This window comes from Quercus lobata, chromosome 9, assembly GCF_001633185.2.
Source record: "Quercus lobata isolate SW786 chromosome 9, ValleyOak3.0 Primary Assembly, whole genome shotgun sequence".
Classification (NCBI taxonomy): Eukaryota; Viridiplantae; Streptophyta; class Magnoliopsida; order Fagales; family Fagaceae; genus Quercus; species Quercus lobata.
In genome coordinates, this window is record NC_044912.1 from 31960612 (window position 1) to 31968566 (window position 7955).

General features: G+C 36.8%; 1 pseudogene; it reads left to right on the forward strand.

Annotated features, from left to right (window-relative positions):
• The first annotated feature begins 673 nt into the window (after window positions 1–673).
• LOC115961595 lies at window positions 674–2385 on the forward strand (annotated as a pseudogene).
• Window positions 2386–7955: the final 5570 nt, after the last annotated feature.

Consider the following 7955-nt stretch of genomic DNA (forward strand, 5'->3'; position numbering starts at 1 on the left):
GTAGCAAATACTATCTAAGATTGTTGGGGATTTCAACAAATCAAGAAGTAATAATAAAAGAACAAAATGAACACATCAAGTAAATAGAAATTAGTGATTGACTTGGAGGCATAATTGAATCTTATCTTTAGACAATATTTGTCCCCATATGCAAGTTGCTAAAGGGTTTCTACAAACTTGCCCCAGGATACAACCAAGTATATTAGGTTTTACAAATAGCAATTTTGGAGAATACCCACAGGATTTCTTGTGTTTCTTAGAAACTAACTTTTTGGAAGAGAAAAAGTAGTTATCATGTGAATGTAAGCCACTATTTATACCCAAATTTTTATAACCCTTCAATAGTTACTTTTTCATTTAATAGGTACCTTTTGGTCAAAAGGCACTTTTAATATATATCCAATAAGAAAGGTTATGTCATTTCAATAGACACATTTTCATATATATATATATGTGTGTGTGTGTGTGTGTGTGTAACTTGAACTTGAATTTTCACCCAAAAAAATTCCAGTACTCAAAATTTTCACTTTATTCATTTTACAAATGAATACTCTCCAACTTTATATCATTACTACAATCTATCCTTATATATATATATATATATATATACACACACACACACAACATCCCTTTCCAACTAGCCCACGATCTCAGTTTTTAACAAACATATCTAATGGCGTTAGTTGGAAATCTCAAAGAAGCACAGAATGCAAAGGGTCCAACCACAATATTGGCCATTGCCACAGCAAATTCGAAAAATATTGTCTACCAAAAAGACTATCCGGATTTCTACTTCCGTGTGACAGAGTGAGCACAAGACAGGTCTAGAAGAAAAGCTCAAGCGCATATGTAAGCATTCATAGACCTTTTTTTTCTTGGTAATATCTAAACACATTTTATAAAAGGGTAATGATTCTCTTCAAATCTTACATATATATTCATTTTTCATGTTTTAAATATGAACATCACATTTTTGTGTTAAAAAATGTGTACATTAATGTATGTAACTGAGAATATTGTATTTAAAAATGTGAAAAAGGTATGTGGAAGAGTATAAAATGTTTTGTAAAGCACACATGAGAGTTTACTATGTACTACCATTAAAATAAACATATTGCTAAAGATACTATAAATATAAATTTTATTGTATGAGTATTAAAAAGTAAAAATTACTTGACGGTAATTAGTGACATGTCAATTTATAATAAAATTTGTAGGATTTCTAACATTATAAAAATAATAAACGACTTAAGTCGGTGTTGCATAATATTACCAATGTATTAGTGAAGTAGTTTGCCTTTTTATGTTACATTTTCACTAACAGGTGAGAATTCAGCAATAAGAAAACGTCATTTCTACCTTACTAAGGAGATTCTAAAGGAAAATCCGAAGATTTGCACTTATAATGCCCCATCTCTTGATGCAAGCCAAGACATGGTGGTTCCTGGGGTTCCAAAGCTTGGTAAAGAAGCAGCATTGAAAGCTATCAAAGAATGGGGCCAACCCGTCTCAAAGAACACCCACCTTGTATTCTCCACATCTGTTGGTGTGGACATGCCTGGTGTTGATTTTCAACTCACCAAGCTCCTTGGACTTAATCCGAACATAAATAGGTTCATGATCTATCAACAAGGCCGTTATGCAAGTGGGACTTGTCTTCGCCTTGCGAAAGATCTTGTAGAGAACAATGTAGATGCACGAGTTCTCGCAGTGTGCGCTAAGATCACAGCTATGTTTTCTCCTATAAAGCATGGGTGCGTTTCCAGATTCGGGTGAGGGTGTGGGACTCGGTAATTTTTGAAAAAGTAGGATGCGAGTGCAGCAATTAAAAAATATTAAAAATATTTTTATTTATATTTTCTATATATTGCTAAGCATACTTTTTCACATTATATAAGCATATACCAAATTTAAGAGTAATAATAGACAATAACTAAAACATGATGGTCATAAATTAAATACAACCCACAAGTTTAAAACTAAAACATTTCATGATGTTCGGAAATTAGAATACAACCCACAAGTTTGATACTAAATTAAATAAAAGATAATAAAAAAGACACTCAAATACAGCCTTCATCATCATCATCAAGATTAATAGTTTCATTTTGAACTTCACTTTCACTTGTAGTAACACTAGTGCTAACATTCCCAATAACCATGGCCTCCAATTCTGGCCCATCAAGTGTAAGGGTAGCATTCTCAAGAATTCCAGCTCCTCCATGTATGTCACTATCATTCCATGAGTCTCCTGCTATATCCCACATCTTTGTTGCTGCATTTATGTACTCCTCATTGCGCCTTGACAAGAGTCGAAGATTAGAATTCATATATACCAAATCCTCAGAACATGCAAGAGCTACTTTGTTTCTTTTTAAGGAATGAATGAATTTGTATGTGCTCCAATTTCTCTCAGCACATGAGGATGAAAAGGGTTGTCCAAGAAGTTTACTGGTAAGGGTTTGAAGAGTTGGAAATGAGGAAGAGCCATGGTATTGCCACCAAACCAAAGGTTGTAAGGCCCACCTATCTGTCAAGGCATCTAGTGAAAGAAACCTCCCTCCTAAAAATGTAGCAAACTCAATTTTCACCACCCTTGGTTCACTCTCATCTTCAAAGTATCGCTCCAAACACTTGCTCCTTTCCATAGAAATTTCATGATCCTGATGTGGAGCGATGCATTTCGGATTCTCCGAAAGCCATTCAATGGAGTAATACCTAGTTAAAGATTAAAAAAAACAAATATAGATGATGAAACGTGTGTTTTAGTAGAAAAGGAAACTAAGGAAAATAGAAAATGAAAGTACTTACTCAGGATTTAAGGAATGAGCCAAGCAATGTAGTGGTATACAATTTTTAGTCCATCGATCAATGAGTATATCATACACCACATTAAAAATAAGCTATACTCATCATTTTCCAAGCCTTCATGCCGATATATTGCTGCCTTCACCTTCTCTATCATTGAATCTCACATTTCATACACAAGATGAAGACAAGACCTATCTACTCGTAGCATATCATAAATAGGTGTTGTGAATTCAAGGATATAATCAACAACATCCCACCAACGATCACTTAGAATCATTTCTTTCACCTTTTGAGCTTTACTAACATCATCCTCCCTATAGCAGCCCATTGGTCACTAATAGCCATGACTTAAAGGCATCTTTTTATCAACTTTAACCTTTTTAGCATTACAACAACTGAAGCAAATCTAATATCAGCAACTTGTAGCTGTTTTAATAGAAAAAATTCATTAAACATTGCCAACCTCATTGAATGGTTCATCATAAAAACACGTATGAAGGATGCATCATCAGCAATACGTGTAATCCAACTACATTCCTTATATGTAACTTCATTCTTTTCAGTGTTTTTTGTTGCACAAATATTCTTCAAAACTAGATTAAGAGTGTGGACAACACATAGTGTCCAAAATATTTTGGAATACTGACCTTCAATAAGAGCTCTAGCAAACTTCATCACACTAGCATTATTAGTGATGACTTGGACAACTTTTTCATGTCCAATCTCTTTTATAGCATCCTTCAACACCACAACAATAAAATGTTTGTCTTTGAACTCACCTGACCTGTCAATTGCCTTTATAAACACTGGACCCCCATCTGATGCCGCCATAATATTAATAAGAGGCCTCTTTTGCGGATCTGACTATCCATCAGAAATTACACCACCATTTGCAAGCCAAGAGTCCATAATTAGTTTCAAAAGTCTTTCAACATTAGCTCTTTCTTTTTGCAAAAGTGTTGTTCTCAAGGCATTGTATCAAAGAGGAACATAACCTAGAATGTTATGGGTAGCAGCATATGCATAGGAACTACGATAATTTGGTTTCCTTGCAAAGTGAAATGGAAGCCCACCGGTATAAAACATCCTAGCAATTCTACCATCCAATTTGTGTTTAGCATTATTCTAGAATACTCTCTTCAAAGGAGAATTCGTAGTCACCTTCCTTCTCTTACCATCAACCGAATCTGTACTACCACTCCCTTCTTATCTCCGGGATAAGGGAATAGGCCCACGGCCTGAGAGAGGCCAGGGTAAGGGAATTTGACTTTTACATTCTCTCTCTAACTTATCATTCTCAACCTAATCATCCATTCTCTGCATTTCCAATCTATGGCTCGATGTCACTATATCGCATACTCTAATACCTTTACTACTAATTTTTAATAAATGAGCCTTAACCCTAGAATAGGATCCCAAAAAAATTCCACCACAATAGTTGCACTTAAAATGTGTGTTTCCACCTGATTTAGAAGTAGAACCAGGTGGTTTCTCTAATTTATTCACATACTGCCAAAGAGGACCATCAGCATTTGGCACTTCTTCATCTAATGAAGGTGAAGTTTCTGTGCTAGTGACTTCATCCATTGCAAATTCAATAATTTCAATTTAACCTAAAAATAATTTGACAAATATATAATAACTAAACAAAAAATCAAACCCAAGTCACAACTCACAACATTACAAGCAGCTTATATAAAAAAAAAAATTAAAAAAATTAAAAAAAACAATCAAATCACAATGAGTAATAGAGCATGTGAAAGTATAATGGAGGGTAAGAAACTGAGAATAAAAGCTTTGATACCTGAGTTGAGAGTGGGTCGATGAGCTTGAGAGCTAAAACTAAGTGATGGACTGATGGTGGAGATTTGAGACCGAGAGATGCAAAGAATAGAGTGATTGTGTCTTAGGGAGAGGCTGTGAGACTTTGAGATTGTGTCTTAGGGAGTGTGTATGGGTCTGTGAGAGAGAGAGGAGACAGAGAGTAGAGAGCCGAGAGGCAGATGGAGAGCAAAGATTGAGAATCAAAATGGTAGAGAGAGTTTAGGGTTTTTTCATTTAAAACTTAAGTTAAAACGGTGCGTTTCACACCTTTTTTTTTTTTTTTACTTGAATTTTAGCTGGTATTGGTGCCGGTACGACCTGAATCGGCCTATTTTGGTGGTTTCGGCTAATACAACTCGATTTAGCCCGAATCGGTGCAAATTGGCCCAAGTCGGCACGAATCGGGAAACCAAAAAAAAAAAAAATGCGACGCGGCACCAACGCGCTGGCAGCGGCGTCGCCAGCCGCACACTGTGTCAAATGCCAGTGCAGCACCCTTGTAGCCACATCGGTGCATCAGAGAGTTTTTCCCTTATGCAACTCCTACACCATTTGGTCATGGGTGGATTGCGGCTCAACACACTTCTTGCTTGCCACCATTCCAACACATCTCTATTTTTCTATCTAGCCAAGCCAATTACCTCCATTTTGCTTTTTGCTCCAATCTAATCCAATTGTGTGTACGGAAAAGTCATTAATTTTACAAGGACAGCAACAAGAGGACTCTCATCACATTGAGTGTCTTTGTTCTTCGATTCAAGTTGAGATTCCTCCTCTTCTACCCATTTTATTGCTTTAATCACTTATTATGAGGGTGTTGGTGTGGAATTATCGTGGAATTGGCAATGCATCAGTAGTAAGGGCTCTTAGAATTCTCATAAGGAACCTAACCCAGATATTATTTTTGTATCCTAGACAAGGGCTGTCCATGGGTCAATCGGTGTTTGTTTTGGGTTCAAATTCCAACAATCAACCCTAAGATCATGCAACCCTTACCAATCATGGGTATAAGGGTCATTGCTTGTCACAACTTAAAAGTTGTAGCGGTCGGATCAATTGCAATCATCTTTGGCATGGTTGCATCAATCCATCATGGTTACAATCGCTAGATCTAGCTAAGATCTCACCAAATCTTGTCGAGAACTCGCTAGCTCCGGCTAAGATCTCACCAAATTTGGATGGGATCTCACCTTATTTGAGTGCTGGCATGCAATGTAGAGCAATAGATTGGTGAAAGGAGAAGGGTGTTCCAATGGCTTTTCAGTTAGATAGGCTCATGTCTAATATTAGAAAATAAAGCCCGTCACTCAGATCAAGAACTTGGATTTTCTTGGACTAGATTTACTATTGACTGCCTCATTAATGGATTAGTTGACCTTTGGTACTAATTCCTTAGGAGATTTTGTGATAGTGCATAAGGTTTTAATAGTTAATGATGTAAATTACAAGTTTTGAACCTTGAGAGGCCAAATTAGAAGCAACTAAAATCTTAAAACTTATTACAAGAGTGTAAAACGTATTTTAGCCAATTTAATTTCTTGCTAACTACAATAGCTTATAAAACTTACGATTGCAAAATTATACGGTTTTTAACATCCAAGGATCACTAAGTCTTTAAGAAAACCTAAAAGTGAACCTCCATTAGCCGAATCACTTGGCCACATCAAGTGTCTACAATTTGGATATATTCTTATATTCCAAAGATTGAGCATAAATATTGTTGCTTCTCTTATTGATGTAATATGAAGAATATTGGAGGGACCAAAATGCAATTTGACATAGGCTTGGGCTTTATGGGCCTAATGCTTAAGGAGAATGACCAACTCCACAACTTGCCTGATTCAGGCAATTGGCTCGATTCCAACAATTCTCATTGCTTCTTTGTGTCTATTGTTTCTTTGGACCAGTTGAAAGTTCAAATAGTGTATAAAACACCCTTGAACGTTTAGACCCCAATAACAAAAATATCAATTCAAGCTTAATGTCAGACAATAAATGTGCGGAACATGAACATATGCTAATAATCGAATCGATAAACAATCTAACCATAAATAATCACAATCACAGTAGTAATTATATGGTAAAGATAAAGGGAAGAGAGATGCAAACACAAGGACAACACTCGATGTATTATCGAAGAGGAAACCGAAGCCCTTAGCGTAAAATCTCTCCGCCGCCCTCCAAGCGATAAGTAATCTACTAGAAAATGTAGTTGGGATACATGAACAGCAATAGACCCTCCAAGCCTAATCTACTAGTGTACCTAAGCCCTCCAAGCTTCTTGCTCCAACGAGGTTGTGCCGAACCTATTTCTTTTCTAACTTCCCAGATTCCGCTACTTGACCATAGCATCAACTAATGTGAAATTGGTTCCTTCCTAACTGCTTCCCAAAGCACCAAATAGCCCTCTCACAGAAATGGATATGGTGAGAATAGGTTTTGGTAAAAAGACTTGTCATGGATTCAACAATGGAGAGGAAGAGAGTAGAGGAATTTGAAGAATCTCTTATGTGAAGATTGTGGATGAATCAATCTTGTTTTACTCTAGGGTTTCTCTCTTAAAATTCTCTCTGGAAGCCCCCTTTTCTTTCGTGGGTATAAGGGGTATTTATACTAGGGTGAGAATGGAATGTGAAGAGTCATGTTTTTTTTCAAAACAGGGTTGGCTCACGGCTTGGCCTCGCGGCTTAACTAAGTCGCGAGATCCAGCTGCGAGATAACTGAACGGCCAGTTGTCCTATTTTGTCCTATAGTGCTCTAGCTAGCATGACGCTTCAACTTCTAGCATGCCTAGCATGTGCACATCTTCTGGCGGCTTGCAGCCGCGAGTCACCCGCGAGATCCAGTCGCGAGTCTCTGTTTTTCTTGCACAATCTTGAGCATTTCTTCACACTATCTCACTCACTACACCTATAAGAATCCCACCTAAATACAAGGTTACTAATTGCTGAAATACAAGCAAATTTGACACGGAATAAAGCCAACAAGATGGTTGATTAAATTCAACCTTACAATCTCCCCCTTTGGCTATTCCGTGACAAAACCCTAAAACAGACTCTAGACTTAACATGTGAGTTGGGAACAGTTGAACAAAACTCACTCACTCCTAACTCTAGAAACTGTCAAGCTTTTGAATCATATGAACATGAATCTCCTGAAACACAACAATACACCATGATCATTGTATGCAGAAAAGCATGAAATTCATATAAAGCAGGCATGATGTGATCAAGCAAAGATGGAGTTAAGAAATAAACCATGGCTTGATCAAACAAGCAATCACTACAAGGTAGTGACCACAATGCTCATTCACACTTGGA